This window comes from Eschrichtius robustus, chromosome 2 (assembly GCF_028021215.1).
Source record: "Eschrichtius robustus isolate mEscRob2 chromosome 2, mEscRob2.pri, whole genome shotgun sequence".
In the NCBI taxonomy this organism is placed as follows: domain Eukaryota; kingdom Metazoa; phylum Chordata; class Mammalia; order Artiodactyla; family Eschrichtiidae; genus Eschrichtius; species Eschrichtius robustus.
In genome coordinates, this window is record NC_090825.1 from 86,922,341 (window position 1) to 86,937,667 (window position 15,327).

The following is a 15,327-nucleotide window of genomic DNA, read 5'->3' on the forward strand; positions in this document are numbered from 1 at the left end:
CCATTTACATTGAGAGTAAACTCAGTGTCAGTAGACAGTCTGTTATTTGCTTATTGACTTGGAAGCTTACACATTCTGCACAGCACAATGGTCAGCAGTGAGCAATCTAATTGATGGATTATGAATTCGGTTTTTGAAAGTTGGCTCTAATTTACATTGTCCTGGGCAGAGCTATTGTTGTTGGTAGCCCCACTATTCTAGGGTCCCATTTGCCCCCTTTTACACTCACAAGTCTATGTTATCCAGTACTATAAGCTGTCTATACTGCCCAAGTCCTTCAACAGTAGCCAAGAGAATAATGTGTATATTGGTTAAGAGCATATACTTTTCAGCTAAACATAACTGTTCAAATCCTGGCTAAGCGATGTTGTATGACATTCAGTAAGTCAGTTAATACATGCATGCCTCAATATCTCAGCTGGACAAAAGGAATAATTATGTCTCAGAGGGCTAAGATGTGGATTAAATGGGATAATATATGTGAAGCATTTAGCACAGTGCTTGGTACATAGTGAATGCTTGAGGAATGGTAACAACATTTATTACAGCTTGTACTAAGCAGGCCGATGCCACTAATAAGACTTTAATTTCTTTACATTCCCATTAACATTCATTCTAGCCTAAGTTTTTTGTTTTTTTTTTAAATTTATTTACTTAATTTATTTATTTTTGGCTGTGCTGGGTCTTCGTTGCTGCGCGCGTGCTTTCTCTAGTTGCATCGAGCGGGGGCCGCTCCTCGCTGCGGTGCGCGGGCCTCTCATTGCGGTGGCCTCTCCCGTTGCGAAGCACGGGCTCTAGGCACTCGGGCTTCAGTAGTTGCGGCACGCGGGCTCAGCAGTTGTGGCTCGTGGGCTCTAGAGTGCAGGCTCAATAGTTGTGGCGCACATGCCCAGTTGCTCCGTGGCATGTGGGATCCTCCCAGACCAGGGCTCGAAACTGTGTCCCCCGCATTGGCAGGCGGATTCCCAACTGCTGTGCCACCAGAGAAGCCCTAGCCTAAGTTTTATGCTACTTTCCCCAAAATTCTGTTCTCTGTTGACAGAAAAAAAAATCGTTCCTGATGATCAGAGAGTATGTCAAAGTGTTATGGTAGGCAATTTAGCAGTCGGAATCAAAGTCCTTAAAAATATACATAACTTTGGATTCAGCAAATTCATTGCTAGGAAATAAGCATGGAGGTCTATAAAGATTTTCTTTAGGAATATCTATTTAAGTATGTTTATAATAGTAAAGCTTTGGAAAACAACTAAATGTTCCACAATTCATGCTACCCTAAATAAATATGAAACACACAACGGCATACTCTGAAGCCATTAAAATGATGTAGAGAAGAATATAAAGTGACATGGAAAGATGATCAATAAATAACAAACTGGGACATATACTGTACTGTGATCCCAATTTTGTAAAATAAAATAAGATATGCAGACATATGTCAATATTTAGCACAGGACAGGATTTATCTTGTTAAATGATTTTTGGAAATCCTAAGTGTAAAATGAGTATGTATTAATATTTATCCCAAAATAGAGAATTTTTTAAACATGCAAGTTCTGCAGAAAGTCCTTGCCAAGCATGAACCTAGCAGAGAGGTCTTCAGGCCACTGAAAGAAAGATACTGCTTTATTTTGTTGCCCAAACTATATTACGCCAAATCTTCACCAACAGTTCCAAATCTAGCTCATTACTAATAAAGGTAGATAAATTCTATTGTCACATTTTACTCTGTATAAAATAGATATTCTTGGCAAATTTAACAAATGTTTTTCTCTCATGAAAAGACCTGTTGTATATCTTTAACTTAACACATTTATTCTAACCACTATCTTAAACTCATTTAAATTTAGATGCTCCTGTTATATTATTTAATCTAAGTTTAATGTTACCATACATAGAATATTTGAGAAATGTGATGAAGCGAGTTACAAGTCATATGAATGGCCATAATAGTTTCCCATTTTGGAGGGTTTCATGTAATATCAAACACTGTCTTCCATCTCAACTTTCCCCTTCACTGGAACCTCTCTAATTGAGGCACAGTTCCATGGGGGAGAGTAGGATTAAGGCTTTGAAGGTCGTAATCACTTTAAAAAGTCAGTATCTCATATGTGCACACACGCACACACCATAAATAAGTGTACGAATATTCAACCAGGTTTAGAATTCTCTGCTATAACTACTTTAATGCTCCATTTGAAATTAACTTTATTTCAAAATAATTTTTGAAATTTATTTCTTATTCTTTTATTTCTTATTTTTCTTATTTTCTTATACTAGCCCTACTTTGCTAATGTGCTAAATGTTTGCTTAGCTTACCCATTGCATAAATCCAGCACAAAGCAGCCTGAATAATAAATTAATAATGAATGCATAATCATAATTTTTGAAGACTAGGTATTTGGGGGATGGTTAGAGGAAAAATCACCCCAATTTCATGACAGCCTGTTCAGTCTGTCATTTATCTCAGTGTTCAAATATGAAATGGACTGTGAATGGGAGAATGATCACACAGAAAGGAAACAATTAAAGCCATGTCTTCCCTTCCTTTGCCAAAGTCAGCATGCACTTGACCACTGTAAAGACAGTCACTTCTATGCCAACCAGCTACCCTCAAAGGGTTCCTTAGGGCTCCACATGCAGCTACTACTTCAACCCTGGAGGCCCTCAGATCACCCTGCTTTTGTCATCTTTTAGTAATTCTACTGAGGAGTAATTTAATGTGAATTCATTCTTCAAAGCCCATCTGTCTACATTTGAATCTCAGCCTCACATCTTGGTGACTATAGGTTCTCTCTGTGCCTCAACTTCCTCATCTGTAACACAGAACTAATAATAGCACTTACTTCATAGGTTATTGTGAGGATACAAAACACTTATAAAGTATTTCCTAAAAGATAGCAAGCACTTAGAATAAATGGGTAACTAATGGAGCGAGCAAAAGTGAGAGTGGTAAGAATTTAGGCCATTAAGACAGGCAGGAGCCAGATCTCGTAAGGCTTTGAGGGCTGTAATATGAAGTGTGGATTTTTTTCTAAGTGTGATGTGACTCCTTTGCAGATTGTGGGGTTAAGTTAGATCACGTGTGCAAGGTATCTAGTCTAATGCCTGATATGTTAAAGGTATATGGTCATAAGTACATGCTTAACACTCAACATATGGAGATTTATATATTAATCTGACACCAAGCAGTCTGGCCAGAAGATTATTACTGCAGGTCGTCTGAGACCAGGAACCTCCAGACCCAAGAGAAAGTCAGTTGGTGGGCTCTGAGCCACACAATGCACAGCTAGAATGACCGATTGCTTTTCTAACAGCAGTAAGACATGGTGTAGTCATTTATCTGAGGATTCAGAGGTTGGGTTCAAGAAACCTGTCTATTTACATAAGGTTTTTCTCCCAATCCTAGTACAAGCAAAGGTAAATTCCATAATGTGAACGTCTACTCCCTCAACATGACCAGCTCCACAGGATCAAAGAAAAAGTGTTCTCTCTCCTCAGTTCTTCAACACAAAGTGGGCCTTGGGAATAGACCAGTGCTACTGCTTCTGCAAAGTTAAATTGCATTCCCATTTAACAAAAAGGTGCCTTATTAGAAGCAAAAGAATGGCTATTTAGAGTTATGCCAGCTACTGATGAAAAAGAAATCGTGAGCCCAGGACAATCTGAACCTGCTGCGCACGAAGTCTTAACAGAAGCAAGCTCCTCTGAAAGAGCTGCAGGGTCCGGGGCTGGTGCCGCTCTGCATGTGACAGGAGTGTCACCAAGCCAGGGGCTGGAGGATAGACTATGCCACGTGGATAGCAGGCACAGCCCCTTGTTCCTTTCAGAACCAAACTTGTGAAATTCAGAAAGAAAAGGCAGCTCTGAGTTGCAGTACTTTAAAAAAGTACACATAAAACATTTTAATATAAAAATTATATGGAGTCTGACCAGCATATATAGTAGAATCTGAGGGTATTTCATTCTAGAGGTTACAAAAGACTTTGGCCTCAGGAACAGTCTGACAAGTAACACTTAGCACTTTGTATTAATAAATGAACCAGGATTCTGGATTACCAATAGCTAGCAATGTCTAAGTACAATTGATTACTGTTAATCTAAAGAGTAAACTTCAGTGTTAGAGAAATGTAAGCATTAAAGATATTCAAAAGACAGACATAGATGTAATGTTATATAGATGAGAAGATAATGTAGATATTATATTTATTGGCTTGGCATTCATTATATTTTGTTAAGTATAAAAACAGGTTTAAGATCAGCATGTATTTTATAATCCCATTTTTAGAAAATATATTTCATATAGATTTGAGTGCAGGAAAGTCTGGAAGGATACACATTAAATTATTAACTGCTTTTATCTCTTAGAAATGGCATATCTGATTTTTTTCATTTTTTCTATTGCATGGGATTTTTGTAATGATAATATGTGCACACATTTATATAGCTAAAACCACAAACTTTATATAACATGATAGATAAAGACTAGTCTAAACTATCCAAGAATTTTGGAAACTTGAATCCCCAGAACAAACAAACAGGTTCACAATAGATTGAAATGCCTAATTGTTGCAGCAAGAAAATATCTTAAGAATCCATTTAAGACAACACTGAACGCAGACTCCTTCGTTTCTTATTCCTGTGCATCGAGCCTAGCACTGAATTAGAGACGACTTGCTGTGGGGAGGGTAGCAGCTGGCTGGCTGGACAGCATGCTCTTCTGACCGTCTTGAGGGAAATGCTGTTACTGACAATGCTGGGAAACACATGGAGTCTAAGCCCAGGCAAAAGACCTGGATCAAGGCCAGTGCGTTCTTCTTCCCCTGATATCCGGTGAATGCTAAATTAATACTTGCTGAATGACTGACTATTTAACCAAGATGTAATTGGAGAAACCTTAGACATTGCAACAGATGTACCTATCGGGCAGTATGCCTTAGAGAGCTTTGTGATTTCACAGGCACCTGCCCATGCATGACACAATCACATGCTTTGCATCTCAGGCTCAACTCTGAATGGCTTAAGTCAGTCTGGTATCAATGAGACACTGTAGTTATGTCCACATCTTTTAGAACCCCACATCTGAGTATTGCTTACATACACAAACTGTGTTAATCCAAAATTCATGTGCCCATTGTTCAAACACAGTCATTTCTCCCCCAAACAGACTTCTGTTGCAGCACAGTAAGAAGCCTCCTTTCAGGATTTCCAGAAAGATACTGAAAATGTACAGCAGTGTTATGCATTATGATGTACCTCTTAGAAAACCAACTTTACTTTTATTTATATAAACTTCTTGCCCTTTAAACATAAAAAATACAAACTTAAAATGTTTTTTAAAAGATAAAACAAGCAATATAGAAGTATATAAAGAAAAAAGTAAAACGTCCCCTCACTTACCCAGGACTTCCACTACCCTGTAAGATGCCTTTGTGTGAATTTAAAATAAGCACCCCTTTCTCAAGACAAAAAGCAAAAATTTAAATTAGTGCTTTCTCATACAGCCTTAACAGTATGCGTGCTTAGGTGATGCCTCTGTGAGGTTTGGACAAGGACTGTCCATGCCAACATCTGTGTAGGTAAGGACGTGTTTTGTGTGCTGTCTTGAGTATGTGTGTGAACACACATACCAGGCTGGCTCTCCTTCACTGCTCCAGCACTCAATCAAAACGCCCAGAATCACCAGACACTGCATCCTACACAGATGCCCACACACTCTCCTATAAGTTAAAGTATGTGTACAATGTGGCTGATGGCAACATAGATACAGCTCCCTTGACAGCTACCCAACTTGAACAAATGTATGTATTCACGCAGGACCTATCCAGTCCTCTTGCTCCCCCCCGTCCCGTTTGCCAGAGATAACAGCTCTCTACGTGTGGCAGAAGTCATTTTTAATTTGGAAAGTAATGAGAGAACGCATTTAGAGACTCTCTTTTGTATATGTAAAGTTCCACTGGACCTACATTAAGGAAGGATGTATTCTCTACTACGATGTCCTTGAAAGTTTAAATGCCACAGTGCAGTTTCAAGTGCAGATGTTAATACAGCTTATACTTTCCCTACCTATACTTGAAAACACTCTTGTAAACTCAAGGGAAACTTTTCCATTCTATATTCAAATGGCAATAGGGAGATTTTGTAATACATGTCTGTATCAAATTTGGTGTGAAAATGTGTTTTACGGAACTTGTGAAAACTCACAGTTGTGGCATCTTTCTAAATAGGACCATGCAGAGCACATTTTATACCCACCAGGTTCTTACACTTGATCTCTCTAAATGACAGCATATGGATTTCAGATCAAATTAAATAAAATGCTTAGGGTCTTCTTTCCACGCATTCTAAGATGCTGTTTTCAGTAGGAGTACAAGAGCTTAACATTGCATTTCTGTATGAATAAAATGAACTCTGTATGAATAAAACAGATAATAAATGTTTTGTTTCACCCGTCTTTCCACTAAAACATCAGAACTAGTTTCAGATATATTTTACATACATAAAGAATTACTGAAATAAATTCTTTAAAATTTACTTCTCTATGTACTAAGTATGAAATCAAGAATGTTTGTTTGTTTGTTTCTGTTTCATTGTTTTCTTGAAATAACCTCGTTATCATCAACAAAAAAGTTTGGGTTAAAACTGCAGCAATATAATAAAGAGAAACCCATACAATTAATTTTAAAGAAAAAAATAGCTGGATTTTTTTTCTAGTCACTTGTTCAGGACAGGATTGATCTTAGATCAAATTTTGAAGGAGACCTTTTCTCCCCAGAGTCTCCTCACTAACTCCCCACACCATTCTTTCCATGATTTTCCTTCTCTCTCCCTCCTGTTCCCCTAACTCTTCTGCTCACCCCTCCTTTCTCAAACATTGCTCCCTCCTTGTTTCCTAAGGGCTCTGATTTACGCCAGCTAATTTGGTAAACAAATTCAGATTGAGGCAACCCTAATGAGCCAAAATATGTTACTGCTCCAACAACATTTAGTTATATTTATCAGTGGCCAAAATCGGTTATCACCCAAAAAAGTGAGTAATGGTTGGAATTTGGAGTCTTCCAAAAGTCTAAGAGGAGAGTGACATAAGGGCAAAGACTCTTCAGCACTCTTCAGTTTATCCTATGCAGACACATATGCAATTTACAACATCTTCATGGATACATCTGTATTTTCCAACTCAGGAAAGGCACTGCTACTTAAAAATCACAGCCAGCAACTGATCTTCAGACCAAAAGAGAGATTGGAGGACTTTTACGCATTAGAAATTGGTCCAGCAGACACAACTAGTGAAAGAAGGCTGATTTTCACAGGTGGGTATTCTGTACCATTTTTGGCTAGTAATTGAAATAGATTGGGGATTTCTCTAGTGGCACAGTGGTTAAGAATCCGCGTGCCAGGGCTTCCCTGGTGGCGCAGTGGTTGAGAATCTGCCTGCCAATGCAGGGGACACGGGTTCGAGCCCTGGTCTGGGAAGATCCCACGTGCCGCGGAGCAGCTGGGCCCATGAGCCACAATTACTGAGCCTGCGCGTCTGGAGCCTGTGCTCTGCAACAAGAGAGGCCACGATAGTGAGAGGCCCGCGCACCGCGATGAAGAGTGGCCCCCGCTTGCCACAAGTAGAGAAAGCCCTCGCACAGAAACGAAGACCCAACACAGCCATAAAATAAATAAAATAATAAATACTTTAAAAAAAAAAAAAAAGTAAACTCAGAACCATCTGCTTTAAAAAAAAAAAAAAAAAGAATCCGCCTGCTAATGCAGGGGACACGGGTTCAAGCCCCGATCCGGGAAGATCCCACATGCCACGGAGCAACTAAGTCCGTGCGCCACAACTACTGAGCCTGAGCTCTAGAGCCCACGAGCCACAACTACTGAGCCCACGTGCCACAACTACAGAAGCCCATGCACGTGGAGCCCATGCTCTGCATCAAGAGAAGCCACCTCAATGAGAAGCCTGTGCCTCACAACGAAGAGTAGCCCCCGCTCACTGAAACTAGAGAAAGCCCGCGCGTAGCAACAAAGACCCAATACAGCCCAAAATTAATTAATTAATTAATTTTTTTTTTTAAAAAAGGAAACAGATTGGACTCTTTTTCTGACTCTAATCCTAAATTCATAGAAATCTGGCAACTCCAGTCTGAGTGCTGGAGAAGCAATTTACTAAATGATGCCCCAGTGTCCTGGAAGCAGGAATGTTTCTCCCAAAGCCCCAAATTTATATCTAGGTATTTCTTGACTTGGTACCTCTTGTTAAATAGAAATGATGGAAATACCAGTTTCTCTTGGAATCCTAATATCAGTATTTCCTATTTTATTTCAATCATTGTCCAAAATTTGACTACCAACTCTAAGAACTCAGTAATGGTAGGCAAGGTTGAAACTGAAAAATTCAGATGTCCGACTCTGTATATCCATATTCTTAGGAAAAGACTTATTCTTTATTTACCTTCATATTTATAACTAAAACCTAAGTTGTGACCCCTGCATTATCCAGTCAGTGCATGGAGTAGAATTCAAGGGAGCAAAATCTAGCTGTTAAATAATTTAAAAGGAAATCCAATATTTATTTAAGGTTTTAAAAGAACATTAAGGGGGATAAAATTTTTAGCTAGCCAAAACATTTTGTCAAATATATTTTTCCAAGATCCATTTTTTTGTAAACCATCGCTGCCTCAGAAGCCATCATCTTACAAACCTACAGGGTTTTTTTATACACCTTTTATTCTGCTCTCTCACAATTTCCCTCTACTTGCTCTCCATTATAACAAGTTCCTCTCCCAGCTTAGTGCCCCCAACTTCTACACCACATCTCTATGCTGGTTTCAAGCTTTCCCTTCTCCTGATTGTGCAGCAAAAAAAAATTCAGAAACAAGGGTGCCAGAGGGGGGGTACACTCACAAGTTAAATATATGTATATATATTCTAAAACATCTTATGGAAAAACCCGAATGAACTTTTTGGCCAAATATATATGTATCTATATAGATATATAGATATATATTCCCCTTCTTCTGTTCTTAAAATGCATAAACTCAATGCAATCCAAGAAATGCAGTCTCTCAGGGCAGAAATTCAAGTCAGTCTCTGTCTTCAAACTTGCTCATTATACATCAGCCATTTGCTCCTAAATAAGTTGTATTACTATTTCCACTTACAAAGCACTTTTCACTTTTCCAATTACTTTCTCATCTATCATTCAGTAATATTGTGAAGAGGAAAAGCAGATACTGTCACCTGTGAAAGACCAGGCAACACTTGCACAGAGAGGTCCTATGACATTTAACCAGACACAGAGATGGAATTCGTATTCTACCCAATGAGATTGTCCCTTTCAGCTTAACTCTTATGTGGAAGTTCCTTTTGTTATTTTTCCTTCGAGGATAATTATACCCCACTCATCATCAAGAAGAGGTCATGAAAGCAGAGAGCAAAGAGATACCAAAGCCCATCCTGATCGAAAACGTTAACTGTTCTTACTAAAAAGAAACAAGGACCACTCAGAAATACCACTGATATAAATCAAGCACCAAGAGTGAACTTTAGGTAAATAAATAAGCAAATTCTTAGAATGTTTTTAATCAGCAAAGCCATATTGTACATGCCATACCAAAGATGATCATCAGTCACAAAACTACCCAAGAAGAAATTAAGGACTAGACTATAGGAAAGACAACGTTTGACTAAGCCACTCATGGCTAAAGTTTTCCACCAATCCCTAATGGAGAAAGCACAGACAGTTTTATCAGAACTTGAGAGTATATTGATTTAAAAACAAGTAACTCTAGACTCCCTCTTGCGAGAACACTGGAATCACAACTAACTGCTGGACAATCATCGACAGGAAGACACTGGAATTCACCAAAAAGATACCCCACATCCAAAGACAAAGGAGAAGCCACAATGAGATGGTAGGACGGGCACAATCACAGTAAAATTAAATCCCATAACTGCTGGGTGGGTGACTCACAGACTGGAGAACACTTATACCACAGAAGTCCACCCACTGGAGTGAAGATTCTGAGCCCCACGTCAGGCTTCCCAACCTGGGGGTCCTGCAACGGGAGGAGGAATTCCTAGAGAATCAGACTTTGAAGGCTACTGGGATTTGATTGCAGGACTTCGACAGAACTGGGGGAAACAGAAACTCCACTCTTAGAGCGCACACACAGAGTAGTGTGCGCATCGGGACCCAGGGGAAGGAGCAGTGACCACAGGGAAGACTGAGCCAGACCTACCTGCTAGTGTTGGGGGGTCTCCTGCAGAGGCGGGGGGTGGCTGTGGCTCACCGTGGGGACAAGGACACTGGCAGCAGAAGTTCTGGGAAGTACTCCTTGACGTGAGCCCTCCCAAAAGTCCGCCATTAGCCCCACCAAAGAGCCCAGGTAGGCTCCAGTGTTGTGTTGCCTCAGGCCAAACAACCAACAGGGAGGGAACCCAGCCCCACACATCAGCAGTCAAGTGGATTAAAGTTTTACTGAGCTCTGCCCACCAGAGCAACAGTCAGCTCTACCCACCACCAGTCCCTCCCATCAGGAAACTTGCATAAGCCTCTTAGGTAGCCTCATCCGCCAGAGGGCAGACAGCAGAAGCAAGAAGCACTACAATCCTGCAACCTGTGGAACAAAAACCACATTCACAGAAAGAGAGACAAGATGAAAAGGCAGAGGGCTAAGTACCAGATGAAGGAACAAGATAAAACCCCAGAAAAACAACTAAATGAAGTGGAGATAGGCAAGCTTCCAGAAAAAGAATTCAGAATAATGATAGTGAAGATGATCCAGGACCTCGGGAAAAGAATGGAGGCAAAGATCGAGAAGATGCAAGAAATGTTTAACAAAGACCTAGAAGAATTAAAGAACAAATAAACAGAGATGAACAATACAATAACTGAAATGAAAACTACACTAGAAGAAATCAATAGCAGAATAACAGAGGCAGAAGAACGGATAAGTGACCTGGAAGACAGAATGGTGGAATTCACTGCTGCGGAACAGAATAAAGAAAAAGGAATGAAAAGAAATGAAGACAGCCTAAGAGACCTCTGGGACAACATTAAACCCAACAACATTCACATTATAGGGGTCCCAGAAGGGGAAGAGAGAGAGAAAGGACCCGAGAAAATATTTGAAGAGATTATAGTTGAAAACTTCCCTAACATGAGAAAGGAAATATCCACCCAACTCCAGGAAGTGCAGAGAGTCCCATACAGGATAAACCCAAGGAGAAACATGCCGAGACACATAGTAATCAAATTAGCAAAAATTAAAGACAAAGAAAAATTATTAAAAGCAGCAAGGGAAAAATGACAAATAACATACAAGGGAACTCCCATAAGGTTAACAGCTGATTTCTCAGCAGAAACTCTACAAGCCAAAGGGATTGGCATGATATACTTAAAGTGATGAAAGGGAAGAACCTACAACCAAGATTACTCTACCCGGCAAGGATCTCATTCAGATTCGATGGAGAAATCAAAAGCTTTACAGACAAGCAAAAGCTAAGAGAATTCAGCACCACCAAACCAGCTCTACAACAAATGCTAAAGGAACTTCTCTAAGTGGGAAACACAAGAGAAGAAAAGGGCCTACAAAAACAAACCCAAAACAATTAAGAAAATGGTCATAGGAACATACATATCGATAATTACCTTAAACGTGAACGTATTAAATGCTCCAACCAAAAGACACAGGCTTGCTGAGTGGATACAAAAACAAGACCCATCTATATGCTGTCTACAAGAGACCCACTTCAGACCTAGGGACACATTCAGACTGAAAGTGAGGGGATGGAAAAAGATATTCCATGCAAGTGGAAATCAGAAGAAAGCTGGAGTAGCAATACTCATATCAGATAAAATAGACTTTAAAATAAAGAATGTTACAAGAGACAAGGAAAGACACTACATACTGATCAAGGGATCAATCGAAGAAGAAAATATAACAATTATAAATATATATGCACCCAACATAGGAACACCTCAATACATAAGGCAACTGCTAACAGCTATAAAAGAGGAAATCAACAGTAACACAATAATAGTGGGGGACTTTAACACCTCACTTACACCAATGGACAGATCATGCAAAATGAAAATAAATAAGGAAACAGAAGCTTTAAATGACACAATAGACCAGATAGATTTAATTGATATTTGTAGGACATTCCATCCAAAAACAGTAGATTACACTTTCTTCTCAAGTGCGCATGGAACATTTTCTAGGATAGATCACATCTTGGGTCACAAATCAAGCCTCAATAAATTTAAGAAAATTGAAATCATAGCAAGCATCTTTTCTGACCACAACGCTATGAGATTAGAAATGAATTACAGGGAAAAAAACATTAAAAACACAAACACATGGAGGCTAAACAATACGTTACTAAATAACCAAGAGATCACTGAAGAAATCAAAGAGGAAATCAAAAAATACCTAGAGACAAATGATAATGAATACACGATGATCCAAAACCTATGGGATGCAGAAAAAGCAGTTCTAGGAGGGAAGTTTATAGCTATACAAGCCTACCTCAAGAAACAAGAAAAATCTCAAATAAACAATCTAACCTTACACCTAAAGGAACTAGAGAAAGAAGAACAAACAAAACCCAAAGTTAGCAGAAGGAAAGAAATCATAAAGATCAGAGCAGAAATAAATGAAATAGAAACAAAGAAAACAACAGCAAAGATCAATAAAACTAAAAGCTGGTTCTTTGAGAAGATAGATAAACAAAATTGATAAACCATTAGCCAGACTCATCAAGAAAAAGAGGGAGAGGACTCAAATCAATAAAATTAGAAATGAAAAAGGAGAAGTTACAACAGACACCACAGAAATGCAAAGCATCCTAAGAGACTACTACAAGCAACTCTATGCCAATAAAATGGACAACCTGGAAGAAATGGACAAACTCTTAGAAAGGTATAACCTTCCAAGACTGAAGCAGGAAGAAATAGAAAATATGAACAGACCAATCACAAGTAATGATATTGAAACTGTGATTTAAAATCTTCCAACAAACAAAAGCCCAGGACCAGATGGCTTCACAGGTGAATTCTATCAAACATTTAGAGAAGAGCTAACACCCATCCTTCTCAAACTCTTCCAAAAACTTGCAGAGGAAGGAACACTCCCAAACTCATTATATGAGGCCACCATCACCCTGATACCAAAACCAGACAATGATACTACAAAAAAAGAAAATTACAGACCAATATCACTGATGAATATAGATGCAAAAATCCTCAACAAAGTACTAGCAAACAGAATCCAACAACACATTAAAAGGATCATACACCATGATCAAGTGGGATTTATCCCAGAGATGCAAGGATTCTTCAATATATGCAAATCAATCAATGTGATACACCATATTAATAAATTGAAGAATAAAAACCATATGATCATCTCAATAGATGCAGAAAAAGCTTTTGACAAAATCCAACACCGATTTATGATAAAAACTCTCCAGAAAGTAGGCATAGAGGGAACCTACTTCAACATAATAAAGGCCATATATGACAAACCCACAGCAAACATCATTCTCAATGGTGAAAAACTGAAAGCATTTCCTCTAAGATCAGGAACAAGACAAGGATGTCCACTCTCGCCACTATTATTCAACATAGTTTTGGAAGTCCTAGCCATGGCAAACAGAGAAGAAAAAGAAATAAAAGGAATACAAATTGGAAAAGAAGATGTAAAACTGTCACTGTTTGCAGATGACATGATACTATACATAGAGAATCCTAAAGATGCCACCAGAAAACTGCTAGAGCTAATCAATGAATTTGGTAAAGTTGCAGGATACAAAATTAATGCACAAAAATCTCTTGCATTCCTATACACTAATGATGAAAAATCTGAAAGAGAAATTAAGGAAACACTCCCATTTACCACTGCAACAAAAAGAATAAAATTCCTAGGAATAAACCTACCTAGGGAGACAAAAGACCTGTGTGCAGAAAACTATAAGACACTGATGAAAGAAATTAAAGATGATACCAACAGATGGAGAGATATACCATGTTCTTGGATTGGAAGAATCAATATTGTGAAAATGACTGTACTACCCAAAGCAATCTACAGATTCAATGCAATCCCTATCAAATTACCAATGGCATTTTCTACGGAACTAGAACAAAAAAAATCTTAAAATTTGTATGGAGACACAAAAGACCCCGAAGAGCCAAAGCAGTCTTGAGGGGAAAATGTGGACCTGGAGGAATCAGACTCCCTGATTTCAGACTATATTATAAAGCTACAGTAATCAAGAGAATATTGTACTGGCACAAAAACAAAAACATAGATCAATGGAACACGATAGAAAGCCCGGAGATAAACCCACGCACCAATGGTCAACTAATCTATGACAAAGGAGGCAAGGATATACAATGGAGAAAAGGCAGTCTCTTCAATAAGTGGTGCTGGGAAAACTGGACAGCTACATGTAAAATAGAACACTCCCTAACACCATACACAAAAATAAACTCAAACTTGATTAGAGACCTAAATGTAAGACCGGACACTATAAAACTCTTAGAGGAAAACATAGGAAGAACACTCTTTGACATAAATCACAGCAAGATCTTTTTTGATCCACCTCCTAGAGTAATGGAAATAAAAACAAAAATAAACAAATGGGACCCAATGAAACTTCAAAGCTTTTGCACAGCAAAGGAAACCATAAACAAGACGAAAAGACAACCCTCAGAATGGGAGAAAATATTTGCAAACGAATCAACGGACAAAAGATTAATCTCCAAAATATATAAACAGCTCATGCAGCTCAATATTAAAAAAACAAACAACCCAATCCAAAAATGGGCAGAAGACCTAAATAGACATTTCTCCAAAGAAGACATACAGATGGCCAAGAAGCACATGAAAAGCTGCTCAACATCACTAATTATTAGAGAAATGCAAATCAAAACTACAATGAGGTATCACCTCACACCAGTTAGAATGGGCATCATCAGAAAATCTACAAACAACAAATGCTGGAGAGGGTGTGGAGAAAAGGGAACCCTCTTGCACTGCTGGTGGGAATGTAAATTGATACAGCCACTATGGAGAACAGTATGGAGGTTCCTTAAAAAACTAAAAATAGAATTACCGTATGATCCAGCAATCCCACTACTGGGCATATACCCAGAGAAAACCATAATTCAAAGAGACACATGCACCCCAGTGTTCATTGCAGCACTGTTTACAATAGCCAGGTCATGGAAGCAACCTAAATGTCCATCAGCAGACGAATGGATAAAGAATTTGTGGTACATATATACAATGGAATATTACTCAGCCATAAAAAGGAACGAAAATGAGTCAT